This window comes from Spermophilus citellus (genome assembly GCF_964194105.1).
Source record: "Spermophilus citellus genome assembly, chromosome: 3".
Taxonomy (NCBI): domain Eukaryota; kingdom Metazoa; phylum Chordata; class Mammalia; order Rodentia; family Sciuridae; genus Spermophilus; species Spermophilus citellus.
Window position 1 is genome coordinate 135,395,212 of NC_138184.1, and position 21,759 is coordinate 135,416,970.

The 21,759-nt window shown below is 43.8% G+C and overlaps 1 protein-coding gene across 2 annotated transcripts in view; it reads left to right on the forward strand.

Moving 5' to 3' along the window:
- The first annotated feature begins 230 nt into the window (after positions 1 to 230).
- ELMO1 (engulfment and cell motility 1) overlaps positions 231 to 21,759 on the forward strand; it is a 562,967-nt gene continuing 541,438 nt past the window's right edge. Inside the window, exon 1 of one of the 2 annotated variants that reach the window (XM_081286788.1) lies at positions 231 to 541. The gene's annotated coding sequence lies outside the window, so the exon portion shown is untranslated. The other variant, XM_081286787.1, reaches the window with a different exon arrangement.

Genomic DNA, 21,759 nt, shown 5'->3' on the forward strand with positions numbered 1-21,759 from the left:
AACCTTTTAAAGTAGCCTCAAAAGAGCCCACCGAAGTTTCCCCCCTTAAAATCCCAAACTACTTGCCAAAAAGGAAAGCATATAAAAAGATGCCACGCGCTTTTGGCCTCCCGGAGGTGGCGCTACGAGGGTGACGGAGTTAATTAGTGCCTGCAAAACGCCGTGTGTGAGCTCATCGGAGAAGTCATGTTCTGCACATACATTATTTATAGCAGATATGAGGCGTGCATGGTGTTTGACATTTCCCTCTTGAAGTAGGGGGACTTCATAAAGTCGTGGGCAACCCCTCCTAAACAAAGTGCGGTGGGCAGACAGCAGGGTGCGGGCGGGAGGAGAACGCGCCAACCACTCTAGTCCCGGCGCAGGTGCCGGGGGCGGCGGCGGCGGCGGCGGCAACTCCGCAGCGTCCGTTCGGGAGGAGAGTTCGCGGCTGCTCTCGGGATGCCTTGCAGATGCAAAATGTGTCTCTGGCCAGCAGGAGGAAGGAAGAGGAAGTGAGAGCAGCGGCAGCCGGCAGCGCAGCAGCCGGCCGACCCAGAGTGTAAGTGCGTGTGTTTGGGCGAGCGGGAGCGGGCGAGGATGGGCACGGGATAGAGGCAGAGCCACCCACACCGCCGCAGCCCAGAGCTGGGCAACAGAGCCTCGGATTTTCCCTTCAATGGTCGCGGGTCGTCAGAGCTCTAATAGCCAGGAGCTCCCGTCGCTGCCGCCGCTGTCCTGCGACCCCGGGCAGGTTCGTAAAGTTTCCTGGGCTGGCTCAGCGCCCCGACTCGCTGACCTCAGCGCGGCCCGGGAGGGGGTTGGGACTGGGGCGGGGAGGAGGCGTCCTGCTCCGAGGACTCCGGGCGCCGCGGAGACACTTTTGTTTCCTCCCTGGGGGCGCCACGGCTCGGGCGGGGGTGGCCACCGCGCTAGGCTGGGTGAGGGCTGCCGGCGCGTCGGGGCGCTCTGCAGTTGGGGAAGTCTGGGCAGAGCGGGTGGTCCGAATGGCGGTGGAAACAGAGGGACAGGGCTCTGGGGGTGCGGCGCGGGAGGATGGAGCGCAGGGCCCGGGCCCCGAGAAGAGCGGAGATATTTGGATTGGGGTCGGCTGGAGGAGGGAGCAGGAAGGCTTGGCGGTTGGCGCGTTGGGATTTTGGGGACAGAAGAGTGTGGGGTTGGGAGCCTGGAGTCTAGATTCCTGGGGCCGGAGACCGGAGAGTCTGCGCCCGAGACGGCGGCTGGCGGCTCGGACTCTGGGGTTTTCTCCGGCCATCGCAGATGGGAGGGAATCCTTTGGCCAGCGCGTTCCTGGGAGCTAGCAGTGATGGGCTAGATGGATGGGGGGCTCACAGGGTGGCGAGATGAGGTGATTCAGGTAGCTAGGATTCCTGGGGGGTGTTTGTTAGTAAATACCCGCCTCCTGGGGACACACTGAGGACCCGGAAAGGCGGCAAGGGGTTTCTATAGAGATCTTGGTATGGGAGAGGGGACGCACCCGGAGCGTCCACAGAGAAGCGGGGCACCAGAGCACGGGACCCCTGGAATCAGAGCGGAGAGGGGCAGCCTCGACCTCCCAGAGTAGCTTTGAGGAAGAGGAAGTACAGAACTCAGTCGTCCCGGGGGTGCGCGTTGTGTGTTTGGGGCTGGGAAGTCCGTGCTATACCGCTGGCGCGCGCGAGGCGGCGTGTGTGTGTGTGTGTGTGTGTGTGTGTGTGTGTCCTCGACTGCGAGATCTGGGCAGTAGGGACTCCAGCTCCTCTGGCTCTTTCCCATCTGGGGGCCATTTGAAGTTGGCAGCTGGGGAGGAGTTGTTGGCGGCTGGACCTGCTTTGATGAAAAGCTACAGGGTTTAGTCCGCCCCGCCCCCTCTGTCTCCCACAGTAGGGTAGCTCCAAGGGCCTCTGGACAGCTCCCGAGGCTTGCTCAACACAGTTTGTGATGCATCCTGGGCCTCCCACTACTGGCCAGGGCTTATGTGGACCTAACTGATCACAGTTAAGATTTTGGAGAACCTAAGATGAATTTTGTGTTCCTAGAACCAAAGGCCCCCAGTCTGGAGCTGCCAGTGACTTGGGGGTATGGTAGGAGGGACTATGGGAGAATACTTTTTTTTTAAAACTTATATAAAATAAAATTAACTAATAACTTGTATTTAAATTCCAAATATTTGAGAGCATCTTGGGTACTAGAGAGACTTGTCCAGTCACAGTTTTAGATTACAAAGACTGTCAACATCTATTATGAAGGTCTCCCCTGGTTATGGTTTTTCATGTGGTTTCACCTCCATACCTGTTTCCCAAGGTTGTTTCAAGGATTATAGTTCCCTGGTTTATAGAACTTGGATCCTAGTAAATCAGGAGGTCCGTGCCCCTGCAGGCCTATCACCAGACTTAATTGTTCTTCCCCCTACTCTCTCTCTCACTCTCTTTCTCTCTTTTATAGCTACCATTTGATCCTTGCTCTTTCCTGTGGTACATTTCCTATCAATTGAAAGCTGTGGTTAAGTGTGCATGTGACCTTCTTTTCTACCACATTTATTACTCAGGTTTTTGTTTGTTGGTTTGTTTTCATTCAATTAAATGACCTGGTAAATTGTGAGGGAATAACTCAAAGTGTTGGAACTGGAGTGGGAGAGGTGTCAGGAGGGAAAGGAACTGGGGAACAGGAAGCTTGGTATGTGTCAGGAAGGGGGCAGGCTGGAAGTAGGCCCAGACATGACTGAGGAAACTCAGGACTTGGAGCAGTCATTGAGTCACTGGATAGGTGGTCCTTATGATGGATGGTCATGTTCCCCAGAACACACAATGTCCTTGTTGACTGCAGCCATTCTGAGGACCTTACAGTCTTCTTTTTCAGAGTTCTGTCCCCAGGGCCTTTGCACACACTGTTTCTTTTGCACAGGATTTCTCCTGCAGGTCCAGATGACTCATTCCCCTGCTTCCTTCAGGTCTCTGCCCACTTGTGTCAGCTTACCCGGATTTCCCTGACTACTCCATATAAAATAACAGCCAAGCCTTCCTTGGTCCTTTTATGTTTCTAACTTATTTCTCTTAGCATTTTTCTACCCAGTAGATCATATTTTCATCTGTTTATTTGATTATGGTTTTTCTCTTGTTGGCAACTTCAATATTTCGATTGATTCCTAGCACATAGTAGGTGCTTAGTAAACGTTTGCTGACTGAATGAGAAATACCCATGTTGGGTGAGGCCTGCCAAGGAAATATACAAAGAAAATGTTTCTGCATCCATGGCAAGTGCAAAGCCCAGGATTTCGCGTTTCTTCAGCATCTTCTCCTCCAGGTTTAGCCACTCTTTATTTCAGACTGCTTTCTGCCTTGGGTATCCTCCTCCCTTAGAATTTCAGACTGAAGAAGGGAAGCAGAGGGGTGATTTCCTTGGAAAAAGTAGAAAACCAGCGCACTTTATTAAAAACACATCCCCACTCCTGAGCTGGTATTTTATCTCTCTCCTTGGGGGAAAATCTTTTCAAAGTCTGTGTTGCTTTAGCCCAAGAAAACTCCCCTTGGAGGAGCTTTGTCAATGGTGTGAAGTCAGAGACATAAACTGGGTCCCAGCGCACTCTCCCAGAAAATGCAAGTGAAGGCTGAAGAGAGGGGGCTGTGAGGGAGGCCGAAGACGCTGGGGTGGCACATGCAGGGGAGAAGAGAAAAACGTGCCTAGGAGAAGAAAAACGGAAGAGAGAAAGCCGACGGGGGCTTCTTGGAGTGCTGCTACATCATAGACATTTATGAAATTACAGTAGTGAAGAAAAGCCAGTGCTTAAGAGTTTTCATGTAATTGACCTCCTTTGGGTGTTTGGTGTGAATGGGTGGGGAGAGGTGAAGGAAGAGAGGGCTTTGAAGCCCTTGCCTAGAGGATGTGGCTGGGGGTGTGACAAGGAGCTGCACTGAGCACACACTTTGCTTACTCCCATCTTTGCCTAAGGCTGGAGGCTTAGAGATGATCATTCCTATGGAGGTAACATTTCCTGTCCAGATCTCACACAGTGGGTACCATTATGGTTTGTAAGTGAAGCCTGCAACCACTCTTTAATGCCTACAGCCATCCAAGTAGATAGAGTTCGTTTATAAGACATCCTATTGAATTTGAAAGAGGTGGGGGAAATACTAAACCCTCTCGGTATCACAAAGCCTGAAGTGTTTGTTGCTAATTTTGCAATTACTGTTCTGCTTCCTTCTAGTCAAGGAGACCTGTGCTTTTTAAGATTAAGGTTATAACCCAGGAGGAGGCCATGATGCCAATTTAGTAGCTCTAAGACCAGCAGTGTAAAGCATGAAATAGAAGAGAGCAGAAGGGAAAAGGGTGTTTCACAAAACGGGTGTTGAATATTAATGTCTATTGTATGGCTCAATATGAATGGTGCTTTTTTTTAATAATTCTGGAGGTTCTTGGAGTCTATGTAAACACTTAATCAAGGATTTTGATGAAAATGGTTCAGAGGGCCATACCTCAAGAAGTACTGAACTGTCCCCTTTTACAAAATGATGTTGGCTTAATTCCCTGCGAAAGATGCTGTTTACAAATGTTGAGCCAGATGCAATAAAAGAGTCAGTCGTTGACTTAACTTTAAAAAATGCTCCTGTTAATAGGATTTGATGGTGTGCTAGGCCCAGATGCTGTCATCTTAGAGGGACTGGAAACCCAAGTGTCATGTTTTCACTGTAGTGATAGGGAGAGGCACACCATCCATCTCAATAGCTCTTTCACTGTACTTAGGAAATGGACCACACATGTGCTTTTTTTCCCGAGTTTTATTTTAGAGATTTTTGAGGTCTTTGGAAATATGAAATTTATTCTTCTTGACCTTTCCTTTTAATTTTGATGCCTACCATTCTCCATATGTGTGATTTTTAATTATTTTCAGAGGCTTGCAAAGACAATGGTGATCTCTCCTGGTGGCAGCCACACGGCTGTGATGTATGATTATTAGCTCAAGCATTTCAGCGGGCCTAGGCTTGAGACTGACTATCCAAAGATAGTGGCTGAGAGTTTCAGCACTGTTTGCCATCTGTACAGGGATGGCCCCTGTGATGTATGCCTAGCCTCCTCAAATGCTTTCCAGTATGCCAGCACAGCACTTTTAGGTTCAGTAAAGCCAGACTGCGTGTGCCATGCACACACTGGTTGCTATGCTCAATTCCCTGGATAATTTCAGTTGACTGAGTGTTAACAATTGCAACTTATCTATAATAGCTGAAATTCAAGCCTGCAAAGCCAGATCATGACCTGGGATTCAATTAACTACTTGTGCCATAGTATTCTGTTTTCTAACCTCTTACAAAATAAGTGCAGGTACCAATTGAGCAGAATTTTGTCGCCAGCCTAAAGTGAGGTGAACAGTTAAGTATCAGATAGGAATAGTGTGGGTGAAGGAGTGCTAGCTCATCAAAAGGAATTAACCACGGCAACAACCTGGCAGAGTGCTGAGTAGAGAAATTAGTCACATGTATAAATAGCAGGAGATGCTTCTTAGTATTCTGGGCCCCCACAAACACTGGTTTCCAGAATCTGAGTGAGATTATTATTGGAACCTCAGTTTTAGGAATTGAGGGTGCAGTTTGGGCTATTTTAGCTCTGGCAGTTAATGTAGGGAACAAAAACTTCCCTCAGTACAAAAAGGGACTTCTTGCTGCTCTCTGGGGCTGTTATGTGTTGGGCAGATTGTATTTCTGGATATGGAGCAGTGGTTTGAGAGAATGATGATCAGGTAAGCCCACTTACTAAGCATTGCCTCAATGGGGTTGGGGTCATAGCATCAATGTGACTCTTCCTCCATGGGCTGACACCATTCCTCCCGGGATTCTGTTTTGGAAATGATGGGAAATAATCAGCATAATATTGTTACCCTGTTTTATAGATGTGACTTGGAGGAATGAAATGTCATAGGTATTTGGAGGGTGAATCTGAACCTTAAATTCAACTTTTCCAACTCTTTTTCTGTTGCTGTTTCCCCTGAATCATACCGGTTAATTCCTTGAATCATTGATTCTCCTGGACTTGCCAGCCTCTAAAGCCAGGACTTGCCTGTCAAGCTATGCTGCAGTGGCATCCAGAAAGGTTTTTCAATCCTGTATGTTGTTAGAAATGTCCCATAGTGTTTGGCAGGGCACAGTGGGGGGCATACCTGCAATCCTAGCCACTTGGGATGCTGATGCAGGAAGATTGTTAGTTCCAGGCCAGTCTGGGCAACATAGATGCTACAAAACAAACAAACAAATAAATAAAAATGGCCTTAGTTCCACCAGGGTTGTAGCTCAATGGTAAAGCATGTGTTTAGCATACTCTAGGGCTTGGGATCAATCCTCAGCACCACTGGGGGAAGAAAAAAAACAAAGAAAAGAAAAGAAATGCCTTTGGTTCAGATGGAGGTTCCCTGGGTGTCATGGCATCTAGAGATATATCTCTGCTACCATGGAACCTGAGTTTTTTCAGAGTCGAATCCCTCTGTGAATATCTCATTCTCAACTTGAACTTAGCCTTGAGTCAGTGGATTCTTCTCTTGGGGACATTATGTCCATCACCCAAGCTCATGATATTGAACCATGTGAGCCCAGAGTGCAATTTATTAATCAAAAAGGAGAACACTATTTGCTAAGGAGAACAGACACATACTCTCTAGCCAACACTTTTTTTTTTTTTTTTTTTGCCTGTGGGGATGAGTCATGGTGAAGGCAAAAGTCTGGAACCAGTTGGGAGGGAACCAGCTGGAAGGGAACGCACTTCACAGTGTTCTCCAACTTGTCATGACTTTGCTACTTCTCCTGCTCCTAGATTAACATGACTAAGGGAATCGGAGGCTGGAGTCTGTGAACCAGGATGGTTTCTCCCTTGGGCGATGATGAGTTTACTTTCTCTACTTGCAGAATGTGGCCCATTATATTGGCCATTTATTTCAGGCAGTTTCTGCCTCAGTACTGTTGGCACTTCAGGAGGGATAATTCTTTGTTGTGAGGCTGTCCTGGGCACTGTAGGATGTTTACAAGCTTCCCTGGTCTCTCTGTTCACTAGGTGCCGTAGCACCACTCGGTTGTGACCATCAAAAATGCCTCTACTCTTTGCAGATTGTCCTCTCAGGGGCGGTTGAAAACCTCATGTCTTTGTTTTCTTGAAGAAGTTGAACCAGTTGTGTTATTAAGTCAGCTAGACTTTCAATAGCCGTTATAAGTGTCCCCGTTTTCTTTGGAACCTAGGTGTATTCATAGATGGGGGCTTACCCTTTTTGTTCATTTATTTTCTTTCTAAGTTCTCTAGCTTCATTCACTCCTGCATTGCAGTTGTCTTCCTACCCCAGATGGTTTGCAAGTCTCATGTTTATGTTTCTTCTTGGTCCCCTATGGCAGAAGAAAACTTAACTAGTGAGTTTATGTCTCTGTTTTCTGAAAGCAGTTTGAATTCTAACTACTGATTATTGCATTGATTTCAACCTTTACGTAATGAGAATAAGATAAATGAATGGAGGAAGGTGGGTAACAAACTCAGCTTGACTCATTCAGGTGGCTTGTGTTGCATGCAAGGAAGTATCCCCGTGGGAGTGAAGGGCCTCCTGCTTTGCTTGTCTAGTTGGACAAAGATACTGCTGGAGAGTGACCAGGGCCTTGTAGCAAACAAACCTTTAAGGTTTCTGCTCTATTGCAAAGTCCTTTTCCACTTTGCTCATCACATTTCTGTCCCAATCTTACCACATGTATTTTCTTAGGTCATTATATGTCAATCTTTTATTTACCTTCTTGGTTTCACTGCTGTAGTGGTCCAGAGCAGCATCTAGTGGCTTAAATAATTTAGAACCATTGCTAAGTTGTGTATTGGTCACGCCTTCCCCAGGCAGCAGCCCTGTCAAAAGTCACAGCTCTGTAGCAACCCCCCACCCCTTGCCCCGCCCTTCCTTCCGCCCTTTGTACCTTTTTATTTTCGGTTTGAAATTGCATTTAGAGTCCTAGTGTTTTGTGCTCTGGGCTCAGTGGCTGAGTTGTACTGGATGAGCTAAATTTTCCAGGCTGCTACACACAATTACCCTTAATTTTGAAGTGTAATGCATTTCAAAATAATTTTTTTTTCTTTCTGTTTTTGGGCTCTTTAACCCAAATGCATAACCACAGCTGGCTTTGCCCTTGGCCTTCAGAAGGTATGTGGCTTGGGAGGAAGGGCCAATGGAAGAGTTTTGGTCAGATTGCACATTTTTGTCGGAATGAAAAGTGAATTCCAATAACACTCACTAAGGCTGGTTTTTACTTGACTCCTGCCCCACCATGCCCTAGATTTTTAATAGTGGACTGGTGCCCTAATTATTTCAACTATGGGCCACTCTGTGGAAGTTACAACTACTTAAAAGTTTTGGTTGGGGGAATGGGATTCATTCTTTTGTATACTAAAAAATATGTGTGCTGTGTTTTAAGTGTGTGAAACACACACACACACACACACACACAGCTGTCCTAATCATGACAGGGTTTAGAAGCAAACAATTCCATCAGCTGCTAAATCTTTTTTCTCCAGTGCTTGTAACTTTCAGAATAAGTCAGCGCAAATCACATTAAATCAAAACTTTTATCAAGGAGTGAATATGTTTCCATCATTTCTAGGCCCAGTCCACTGCCAGCAAGTGACTTTGACTCATTAGAACTATTTCCTTAATCATATCTGTTTTCCAGTTGAAGGTTTTCAAGTAACATTTGCCTGGATTGTGAGAGGAACAAAATAAAGCACCATTTATCTATTATTTGTAATATATATTGAAAAGAAATGTCAAGGAACTAGGGATGTAGCTCAGTGGCAGAGTGCATGTTTAGCCTGCACAAAGCCTTGGTTCCATCCCCAGCACCAAAAATAAAGGAATGAATAAATAAATAAATAAGGAAAAAAGAAGTGGGGGCTTACACTTAACCATAAATATTTATAAATATTTTCAAGTTGAACTATTGCTGGGCTTACAGCACTCATCACAATACTTCATTCGTCCATTCATTCATTGGTTCATTCATCCTGTCAATCATGCAGTATAGTCAGGCCCTCCATGTTTGGGGGCTGAATCAGAGAACACCTGTCAAGACATAGTTATTAATAAGTAAGTCTACTAAAGGTATATTTAGAGTGCTTGCAAATCACAGAGGATGGAGTTCATGATCGATCTTTTGAGAAAGATCTAGAAAGCTGAGTATTTTTTAAAAAGCACGTGATATGCTCAGGGAATGCAGCCATCAGCATGGCGGAAGAAAGTCTGGAAGAGGCCTCATGTCAGTTCTGCCGGGACCTGTGTATTTGGATTGAAGAGGCAAAGAAAAGATGCCATCAGATTTCAGGCAGAAACTCCTAAGTCCCAAGGCAACATTGGAGGACAGATTAGATAGTACAGCAGGAGGGAGGAACAAAGGAATGCTGGGAGCTATAAGCTCCTGCCTTCAAGGCATAACCAAATAAACACAAGATCTTGGTCAGATGAATAAATAAATAAAACAGGGCTCTCCCTATGTAAATGCAAGTTGAAAACAGGTTGCCCCACCTCCACTTTCCTGTTGGAGACCCCACAGCTGGATGCCAGCCAGAGCCTGAGCTGAAGGGACTGTGAGAGGGCCTGCACTGCATTCCTGAATTGCCCAAAGTCATTGATGAGGCAAATGAATCACCTGATGACTGGATTGGGAAAAGAGGTAAAGAAGGAGTCTTAGAAGTTTAAAACTAAGTAAATACATACTTGTTGAAGTCTATTTTTGAGTATACCATTTGGGTGACTTGGGTTAAGTTAATTATCTTTCTCAGCCTCAGTTTTTGCATCTTTCAAATGAAGATAATTCTAAGTCCCTAGCTCTTGGAGTTGCTGAGATGATTACATGTAATAATGATTGTAATGGTGCCCCCAAAGCATTGGATTTGCCATTCCTATTGATGTTATTATTACTAATTCAATAGTTTCTATTTGGGTTTTTCATTCAAGTGTTTTGCTAAAATCATTTAAAGGCACACATTTATTGTTTCATTTCCTCTAAGTGGCCTAGGCCGTTCCTCCTGAAATCTCAACTAGACTGTTAGTTTGCTTTATACATCTTCTCTTCAAGAATATAGAAGTAAACTGCTAAAATACAGGTCAGGATAAATGACAATCAATTGTGAATGAAAAGAACTGATGTAATGCATCATGTTGGCAATTTGGGGCCCTCAAATAAAAGCCCTTGTAAATATCCGCAGTTCAATTCAAACTAACCTGGGGTTCACTCTTTTCTTCTATTATTATTTTACTCTAAGGAGACAGAATGGAGGATGCTGAATAGGGCTCTTCCCCTTTACTTGATTTTGGCTTTCTGGGGCTGTTTGCATTTATCCAAGTGTAGTCAGGAGCCCTGTAAGAAACCTGGGTAGAGGAGCACTTGGCAGAATTTCATTCAGTTGAACTGGAGGAAGCTCAATGTAAACATCCCTTTTGAATCATTTGGAACCTTCCAGTAAGTAGAAGACTATTCAAATGTTCATTGGCACAGGGGCAGTTGTAAAGTGTTAATCTTTCTTCTTTAATCTGAGCCGGTTTGTCAGACTGTCAGCCATGACAGAAATTATTCTGAGGACAAAAATAGAAAAATAAAAGGAGGATGAGGAGGAGGGTCCTAAGAGTACCTATCCAGTATAGCTCTGTTGTCCCAGTGTAATTAATTGCACCAAATTTCTCTCTCAAGAGTGTCCTGTGGGGTTGGGGGGGGGGGAAGAGTGTCCTGTGATGGGCAATTGCTTTATGGTCACTTAAGTAGAAGCCTCCAGTTTTCATTTCTGTTCATTATTTCTGGCAAGTGGCAGTTGGTGTTGGGTGCCTCTTGGACATCATGCTGCTCCAGGAAAGCAGAAAGGAGCTCCCAGGCTCAGCAGCTCCTTAAGCCGTTGCTCATGTATCCATTAACGACTCCCTTAGTAATGGCTTTTATAGAGTGGGCTGAGGAAAGATAAACCTCAATCTAAACACTGAAATGCTGTGGATTGAAGTATGGGTATGAGACAGCAGTGCACCAAATGGAAACTACTTCTGCAAACTCCTGCTCTCAGAGTAGTGCTATTTGGTTTCCACTCCCCACTCCCATAACTGCAGTCATGAAAAGTCACTTATCTAAGCACGGTGTGCAAATATTGATTGGAACAAATTGCACACTGTCTTCCGTTTATAAAATTTCTGGTCCCTTTTTTTTCTTTTACCAACTAGGGTGTTAAATAGAGTTTTTTTTTCAGCTGCTGGAGGGTCAGTTGTTTGACAATGCCTCTTTTCAGTGTATCAGGGATGGTGTGTAGCTTTAAATAGGGTCCAATGTTAAATATGCTTAAAGACCCATGAAAAAGATTGGAGTGTTGAAATATAGATTTTTGGTCAATCACTGGAGAACTATATTCACACCAAAATAACAAAAGCAGCTTAAAAGACTTCAAGTATATGAACTCACCTTGTACCCATTGTACAGATGGGGACTTTTAGGTGTCAGAGAGGCTTGCTGCCCAGCATTGCATACATTCAAAACTGGATCCCCATTTATGCAGCAAAATGTATGGTTTATTCTCTAACTACCAATGTCCCATCACTTTGTGAAATTCATTTTTGCCTCAGTTAAACCTGTTGCACTGAAACATTGCATTGAGAGAGTCATAATACTTGTTGAAGGATGGGAACAATTTGTGTAAAGACCTTTACCACCTCAGGAACATGTAAAAGACTGTAGTCAAGGCAGCAAACCATTACCCCAGCTGTGACCAACTGCCTGCAAGATGAAAGATGATGTATTAATGCTTTAATGGTATATTTCTTTATGCAACCAGTGAGACATTATTCCACTATTCCACTCTAGTAGACACTGGGTTGTAATTGTTGAAGACTTGCATGGGGACATTTTGAATCTTTTTATGTGTGCTGCTAGGATATGCAGTTATAGTGTTGTATTTCCCCCCTTCTTTTGAAATCCAGATATCGTATTAGGAAGATTGGATCAACCATTTGAAAAATGCAAAACTGGGTGGTTAGGACCATATGTGAGGGAAAGGAAGCCAATACAGTATGTTAGCCCTTGGCTATTTGAGAAATATTGTAACCTTTGACTTTCAGGAGAAGGACCAGGGTATACTTTAAATTCTTCATTGCTGCCCTGGATCTGAATTTGCCCCAAGTGTTTGATCTGGAAATCTGTTTTTGATTCATTTTCTCATTTCACAAATATTTATTGATCACCTGCTATGTACCATACGGTATCATAGGTTATATATACATATGGTGAGCTTCATTCCTAGGGAAAAATCTAAACCTGTTGCTGTCTCTTGGGCTGCTTTATACACTTGTGAAGGAAATACACACTAATCAAATTGAAGATGTCACAATCACACAATTGAAGATGTCATTTCAAATTGACTAAGGCCTGTGGAGGCAGAATGGATGTGCAGTGGCAGAATTAATGTAGTAGGGATATCTGGGAAGAAGGCAAAAGTGTTTTACTAGGGACAGAGGGGTGGCCATGCAGAGGAATGGCAGGTGAAGGCCAGGGGAAGGGTGGACCTTGGCTTTTTCAGGAAGAGAAGACCAGAGTGTCAGGGGCAAGTAGTATTCCATCTCTGCCTGAGATGGGGGAGGTAAATACGGATTGTTCCACTGCTGGAGGGTCAGTTTTGGTGGGTACCACAGGTTTAGGTCTTTATCAAAATGGAAATGGGATCTAGTATGGTAGCACATGCCTATAATTTCAGTGTCTCAGGAGGCTGAGGCAGGAGGATTGTGAGTTCAAAGCCAGCCTCAGCAATTTACTGAGGCCCTAAGCAACTCAGCAAGTCCCTGTCTCTCAATAAAATATAGAAAATGGCTGAGGATGTGGCTCAGTTTTAAAGTGCCCCTGGGTTTTATATACCCCGTATCCCCCCTCAAAAACAAACAAACAAACAACAACAACAACAACAACAAAAACCAGGAAATGGGAAGACATTGATGTGTTTTACTCAAGGGAGTGACATGGTCACATCTGTGCTTCGAAAAATTTCTTCTTGGATTCCTTGTGTAAATTTTTACCATTTGAAACTGGTCACAATGTTACTCCACTACCACTACATTTAGAATCTAACAATTTCTAAAAGAATCAATTTAGCCACTTATGTCTCCTTCAGAGTTGAAGCAGCCATTTAAATGAGTGATTTAGCTTAGATACTGCAGCCACTTAGGAATGATAAAGGATCTACTTCTGTGCTTCTCAGATTCAGATTGCCTTAGAATTACTGGGAACCCAGGAAGCTCCATTTTTTAACCAGTCTCTCAGGTGATTCTGATGCAGGTGGCCCCCGCCTCCTCTCTGACAAGCATCGTCCTAGAAAGTAGTAGAGAGTGATAAGAGAATGAAAGACCTCAAGGCAAAACCTCATCAGACATCAGAAGAGGATGGAGCCTCTTTAGCACCCAGGTTTGAACCTGGACCTGTTCTCCCAGGGCTGGAGGGATTTTCTTCCAGTGCACTTGAAATGACTTCTAAATCCCTTGAGTTCTTTCTAATGCATTTTTAATCCTTTCATATGCTGCTCTTTTTCCAGCTCTGTGGCCCAATCTCTCCATGTCTCTGATATTTTACTTTTCATTTTGTCCCTGTTTAAGGGGACTCTGAGTTCCGGATGAGGTTGGGAGGTCGGGAGGTGATGGCTTCAGATGGTGGGGAAAGGAGCCGGCCCTCTGGGGATTTTGCCTATTTTGTTCTCTGGAGCAGGAGTCTGAGCTCAGCATACAGGGGAGACTGGTCCATAACTGATGTAATAGGGGCTTGTTTCCAGAGGTGTTTTAAAGGGATACCAGGAGATTTAGTTTGGGAGGCCTCTCTTTTTGTTTTCCTGTTCCCTGGGCCTATCTGCAGGTTCTGCTTGGAGGCTGTTGGTGAGGGAGAAGAAGGACTCAGGTTATTCCCCAGGGAGTTAGTATCACAGCCCAGAATTCCTCCTCACGTGGGACTGAGTGTTCATCAATATTTAGGTCAAGTTCATGCAGAAAAGAAGCCACACAAAAGGCTTCAGGCAACGTGGAGGGGTTGTCAGAGGGAGGGACCTGCTTCCTTTACACATGAAGGACCTGGAAAACAGTTTCTCCTGGTCCTTAAGAGGTACCTAGTGAGTGAGTGTGCAAAGATGCTCTGGACCCCATGCATGTGAGCTCTGCTTCTGAGAGCCATCCAAATGGCCTTTCTATCCTGGAGTCAGGCCCTAGAGCATTCCATTCAGGGAGGCCTGTCATGGGATGCCCCTGTCCTCCATGGTGCTGAAGACCAGCCCTGCCCGAGGTCACTGTGCTTGAGGAGATTCTGGATATTTCAGCTGTGGGGAGACACATGGCATCATCCTTGAAAAGCCTCAGTTACCACCTTAATGTCATTCCACTGTGCCCCAGTCTACCCTAGATGTAAAGAATGTTCCAGAGGAGGAAACCACATTCTGTCATTGTATAACTATACGCAGAGGCATTCTCCTGTCTGCTTATAATTATCTCCTGGTCACAAAGAACCTATGGAGCATAAACACGAGAAGACCATAAAACTCAGAGGAACGTAGAGAGTGTTTCTTAGGTTAAACCCTGAAACTTCTGTCCCTTTTGTCACTTATCCACAATGCAGCCAGTGTGGAATTTCTGGAGAATCTTTTTTCTTCCATTCTCCCTAGGTCCTGTGGGTCACCAGGCATTTGTGACACACACTGGGGGCTGGGATCTTGACCACACGTGTGGTTACCCACACTCCATTTATTACATTCTGAGAGTCCCGTGGCCTTGGTAATTTGTGTTTCTAGGCTATAATCGTGCACTATTTTTCTAGCAGCTATCAAGGGTTTCAGTTAGCAATTGAAAGTTGATAGTGTCTTGGCTCTTCATGGCTGGAATGATTTATCCTGATGTTCAAGAGCTGAGCCGAGCCTATTTCTTTTAAGGCAAATAGCACACTCTCAGTAAACCCCAAACGTAAGTGTTCTGAGTTCACTCTGGAAGGAGAGAAGATTTGGGCCTTTGGAATCACATTCTCAGGCCTTCCACAACCCTGGTCTCCCTCAATAGAATAACCAAATAACCAAACAAGCCCCCGCTTCTTTAACGTGGGAATGCTGCCAGTTGCTGAGTATGTCGATTCTAATTATGCATTCTGGAGCTGGAGAAATAACCATAGGAAGGACATAGGGACCCACAAAACTCACTGAGGGATGGACCTGGCTAAAACTTCTTAGATCGCCTGACCCCCATAAGCCACTCCTCTGACTGGGGACACAGTAATGTTTTGGGTCTCCTAGAATTGGTGTCAGTTCAAAGCCATTGTCCACCAGTCCCCAAAAGTCCTGTTTAGCTCCGTTTCCCCAATATATATTCCCTAATCAATAGGAAGAAGTTGTGCATCAGTCTTGGGGAGGGCTGAGAGAAAGATTGACTACATTTTTGGCAGTGTGCTAGGGTTCTTTGTCAAAGGAACCCAACTTCCCCTTCATTATGGGTCTATAAACTGGTTCAGGTCTGAAAATTGTTTGAGAGGCTGTGGCTCTCAGTTTTTATGATTCAGATTAGACTTTTGTTTACTTGAACTGGAACTTTTCTGCTTATACATACCAAGTGACAATTTTGGAGGTTTCTGTGATATTCTGTTTTTTTTTTTTTTTTTTTTTTTTTTGTGACTGTATCAGTGTACCTGAAGTTAGATAAATTTATTTTAAAAAAAGAAATTTACCTTGGCTCATAGTTCTGGAGTGCAAAGTTGAGGGCCTACATCTGGTAATGTCCTTCTTGCTGTATCCCAAGGTGGCTCATGAGATCACATGGCCAGAGACAGTGTGTGTATGTGTCTTCTGATCTCCTTCTCTTGTAAAGCCACTCATATTCAATCATAAGGGCTTCGCCTTGATGATCTTATCTAATCCTAATCACCTTGCAAAGGCTGCACCTCTAACTTTACACTAGGCAATAGGGATTAAGTTTCACCATATGAACCTTTGGGGGACACTCCCAAGCCATACCCAAACCCTAGCAGCTTCCCATCTATTTCACTTCTAGAAATATTTGAGGACTGTGCAAGTCAGACCATTCTCATTACTGTCTTGACCGCTGTCCACTGTGATAACTCTCCCCAGTAGGGAATATTTGCCTATTACAAAGCCTGACCCCACTTGCTCCCTCAAATACCTCCCTGTTCAGCCATCTGACACACTTGTTTGACTTTAACTTTGGATTTTTAAAAAATGCCATTTTCATTTGAACAGGTTTTATCTGCAAAAATAATTCACCACATTTGCTATTCTTTGCATGATGACTTAAATTTCAAGTGCTGTTTTTCAGGACCAGTTTCCTGTGTCCTGTTCTTCTCTGCTTAGAGAAAATCAGGTCTGTCTGGAAGAGGTGACCCTTCCTCTCTCCCTCCTTCCCTACCCTGCCTTTTTAAAAAACTTCCCTGATGCTGTAAGGAGATGTGTTTATGGGTCCCATTAATGGACTTCATTCATTAACTCATTCTTCAAGCCTGCAAGGCCAGGGAAATGGTGATAGAGGAGGGATTTTGCCCTCTCCGGGGGCAGAGCGGCAGTTGGGAGCACAGCACAGCAGATGACAAGTAGCAGTGACTGCTACTCCCTGAGGCAGGACCCAGGAAAGGCTTATTTAACTGACATTTCTGGAAGTTTCAGAGCATGGTGCTGGTACGGGCTCAGCTCTGGTGAAGGCCTCATGGTAGATGGCATCACAAATGGCAGGAATATGTGGAGTGGGAGAGATTTCGTGATGAGACAGGAAGTCAGAGCACAATTGTGAGAACATAATCAATCCCTTCCACGTTCAATGACCCCAGTGAGCTAAAGATCTCCCACTAAGCTCCACCTCTTAAAGATCTCACCACCTCTTAGTATCACGATACCCAGGTCCAATCCTCCAACATATGAACTTCAGGGGAGCATATTTAAACCACACCCAGACCATAGTAGCCCCCCTAGGGAAGATTTAAGCAATGTTTCAGATGGGGGGGTGGGGGTGTAGCTCAGTGGTAGAGCACTAGCCTAGCATATGTGAGGCCCTGGGTTTAATCCCCAGCACTGCAAAATCATCATTATTATCATCATCATCATCAAATATATAAAAAAAAAAGGTTTGAACAAATTGTTCCATTGTATTTGGGATTGCCCATTGAGATGCTTCACCTGTGCCAACCTCTTTCTTTGCAATCTGTGACTCCATTTTATCCCTTGCCCTGGAGCCCTCCAGAGTGAAAGTGGAATCAATTGAGAAAAGTGAGTGGGGAAGAGGAGAAGTTGAACACCTACAGTTTAAACCCAGGTGTTTTGAAAATCCTTCCAAAACATTATTTGGTATCCCTGTCTCTATACCTCCTCCTCACCCCATTGAAAAACCCACAATACCTGCACCCTAGTCCTGGGGACTGAATGGAGCCTCCTGAGCAGGAGTGCTGACTTCCGGGTTGTCCTCCCCCACCTGGAGTTCTGGGTGGCGACAGCCCACACTGTTTGCATCACGCAGCTCCACGCAGTGCTGAGGCTGCATCTTAAATTTAAACACATTTCTCCAAGAATAGAGAAAGCCTGGGGAAGAGAGGTAACACTTCCCAGCAAGAGGCACGTAAGCACTGTGCATCTTGTGTTTTACTTCTGCTTTTGGATTAGGGACAGAATGTTAATTAAAAGTGAAAGGCTCATCTTCTGAGCAGTGATTAATTTGTGTGTTGCTCTTCTTTCATCTGTTGAGTCTTTGAATTTTTGAAAACATAAAGGGTGGAAAATATTTCCTAGGGGGGTCTTTCCAATGTGCCTTTTCGTTTGATTGTTTTGATCTTTCCACTATGTTTTGACTTGAAACAGACCAGTGTTATGAAAAGAAATGTCATCCTGGGGTTCCCGTTCCTTATGATCACTAGGGTGATACAGAAGCCACCAGGCTCTGAGTGTACACATGCCTGTGAGCTGGCTCTGCCTAGTCCCTTTCTGGACTAGAATGTTCCTTTTAGTCAAGACGGCTAAACAGCACCATAACCCAATTCATTAACTTGAATGCTGAAAGTCCTCTAAGAGTTATTTTTGTATTCATATAATTTTAATATTTGGGGACAGGCTGCACTATTTTTTTAGGTGCCAAAGTGATCACTCTATACTTTTTTTTGTCTTTTATTAGGTGCTATTTTAGCTTTAAAATATTTTATTTTTTATGGACTGCTTTGTGTCTTTGACCCAGTTCTCTTCTCCCGGGGATGTGTGGCCTTGGAGGATGAGGTTTGTAACATTAATGATATCTGGAATATCAATGCAAATGAATCCACCATCCCTGTTCTCTTTCAACACACACATACATGAAAACACGCACCCTTCATGTTGATAAAAATACGTCTAGGGAAAGATGTATGGTTGCCTCTTTTGATCAGGAGAAGGAATCCCACTGACTTGGGGTCTCTAACAGTGCCCAGCCTCTCTACACTGACAGACCTGGGCATTCCTGTCTTTGTTGTTCCTTGTGGTAGCATTTCTGTGCTCATGGTGGACATGCCATAAATGTGTTTAGGTGGGAGGCAGGCCTTGCAGCAACGGGAGAGCATGCCATTCACAGAAGAAAAGAGCTGTCAGCTCCCATCTCCTCTAACTATAATTTGCTGCAGCCTGGAAACAAGTAAGTGACAAATATTAAAAGGGCTTTTGAATAATTGGAGTTAAAAGCAAAGATAACTATATTATCACCTACCGCTTATTTCTGTACATGAAAGAGTGAATGTTTGAGTCCATAAAATGTTTCCCAAATATCATCATAGGTCATCTTATTTTTGATTAGTTTAAAATATTTTTTATGGTTTTTACTTTTTTTTCCATCTCATAGTAGCTTTGGTGTTGTGGGCATCTAAAGGAGGGCAACATTCTGTTGGAGTAACTTTGAGTAAATTTTCAGTGCCGGTTGCTGCACCCCCCCACCCCCAGGATGAGGTAATGGGGGGTTATTTCATCCAGAGTGACCAGGGCTCTACCACATGAATTTTTCCTAGAGGGGAAACAGAGACTCTCGTTCTTGGGCAGGTGCCATCATGCCTATAACATGCTTTCTGTGAATTGTAGAATTTGTAAAAGTCTTAAGCCAAAATGTATCTTAAAAAATACCTCCTCACATTTCAGTTAATGTAGCACATCACAGAGATGTCATTTTAATCTGTCAATTAAACTGCAGAAAAGTTGTCCATTTGGGCAAAGCAGTTTGATCCAAATAAGTACATATATTAATTTGCCTGATAGAGAAAAGGGGCCAAAATATCTGAGCTTGAGGGAGAATTCTGTATGCTATAAGTCAACTCTGTGTCTGTGTTAGTCAGATTTCCATCACTATGACAAAATAAATGAGATAATCAATTTGTAAGGAGAAAAGGTTTATTTTGGTTCACTGTTTCAAAAGTTTCAGTTCATGGTGACTGGACATTTTGCCTCATGGCTAGGAGTACATGGGGGAGCAAAGCTGTTTACCTCCTGGCAACCAGGAGGCAAAAAGATAAAAACAGTAAGGGCCAGGATCCCAGTACTCCTTCAAGGTTATGTCTCCAATGATCTGACTTCCTTCTATTATGTCCTACATCCTATGATTGCATTATCCTAATAGTGCCATAGACTGGTTGGGAGATATTCAAGGTCCAGCCTATAGCAATGGCTTTTGTCATCTCTGATATTCAGATACTTCATGATTTGAATTTATTTCTAAAGAGGGCCCCTTGGTGGTCTGAACTGCCTTAGGGAGTTCAGGTGAATGTTTGCAAAGGTTAGTATGTGATTTTTCAGAAGAAAAGGCACAGACTCTTTTTAGTGATGGGATCTTGGATGGAGATTCCCAAGTTAATGTTTCCCAGAATGTGGAGAAAATGAGTAAGACATTAATGCTGGCTTTTAAGAAATATTTACATTTTTTAAATTCATTTTAATGATCTTAATGTGTATTCAAGAAAAGTATCCCATGCACATCAGACCTATGATTTCACTGATTTTCTTGCTTTGGGTGAGACTAAGCTGCAATAATGAGAAATGTTAAGCATTATAAGGCTGGGGAATGGTCTTTGCAGAACTTGAGTTTGGAGAATACTGATGTAATCCAAAGCATGGATTTCGCCTGAGCTCATACTGAGGCTAGAAAGGGACTGACTTGCCAAAGCCTCTTAGTGTGAAGTTGAGACTGGAATCCAAACACAGTGTTGGTACATTTGTGACTAGCAGCAAGGACACCTAACCTCTATAGTGTTTACTATGAAGGCTGCAAAATGATCTCATTTGGTTCTCACTACTATCCTTTGAATCAGCTATGATTAGTACTCCTGTTTTCTAGATAACAGATTCAAAGTTTAGAAAGGGTGAGTAACTTGCTGAAGGTTATGAAGCCAGAGAGAGGCAGAACTGAGTGAGAAGTTGGACTGTGCGTCGGAGATCTTAACTCAGTGAGAATAGTTAACATCAAAGAAGACTTGAATGGTTCTGTCTGTGAAGACATTAAAACAACCTTAGGAACCAATATTTATTGAGAGCTTAACAAGTGTGCCGTAGGGACGCAGGCACCAGGGATCCCAGCCTTGTTCTGGGGACTATTGTGAGTGAAGGGTTTTGTTACCTCATAGGACATCTCCAGGGAAATTCTGTGTATATTAGTATGCTAAAGATTGGGAACCCTGCAGTCGGAAATCTGTTTCCTTCTGTAACATTGATGGTTTTCAAACTTGTTTAACCACCTATTCCCTTTTTTTCCAATAAAACCTATTACATTTTGCCGAATCAATATTCTGTGGAATGTCCATTTGGGTCTGACCTAATTTTTAAAATTCCATTTACACATGGATAGTCTGAGGTCCATGAGAACTTGGCCAAAGTCAAAGCCAGTTGTTGGCAGAGTTGTGTTTGTTCATTCATTCATTCAACAGACATACATCCAGTGCCTCTAGTGTGCTGGGCCTTCTAGGAATGGAGGGATTACAGTGAAAAAGTGGACAAGACAAAGACATAAGAGGACACATACATAATTTTAGAGAATAGCACATAATAATTTTAAGGACTGAATGTTTGTTATTCCCCTTTCCCCAAATTCATATGGTGAAATCCTAATCCCACCATGTGCTAATATTAGAAGTTGGAGCCTTTAAGAGGTCATTAGGCCATGAGGATAGAACCCTCATGAAGGGCATTAGGGTCATATAAAAGGGATCCTAGAGAGCCCTCTCACCCCCGTCCTGCCACATGAGCATATACAGTCATGATCTCAGACTTCCAGGCTCTAGAACTGAGAGAAATAAATTTCTGTTGTTTAAGCCACCCAGGCAATGGTACTTTGTTTGGGCAGCTTGAATTAACTAAAAAAAAAACAATAAATTTATGAAATTGGAAATCCTCTGGTTTCCTGGGTATTCTCAAGAACGAGGGCATGTCTTTATCATCTTTCATCTTTGTTTTCTGAGCTTCTAGCATGAGGCAGAAACAACACAGCTTCTATTTTTTTTTTATGGGTGTTAATTTTTTTATTGATTATTTAAAACATTACAGAGCTCATGATATATCATCTTCCATACATTTGACTCAAATTGGGATAGCTTCTATAAATATTTGTTGAGTAAATGAACAGGCCGTTGATGATTTGGAGTCTTTCCCATCCTTAACAAAAGTCATTTTAATAATAATAGTAACTATTAGTTTTAGCATAATATTGTTCTTCGGGAAGTAGAAAACAAAATGTTCTAAGAGGTTGCCAGATTGAAGGAGTTCTACTAGTCCCTTATGCTAAGAAGCCCAGTTCTGAACATTATT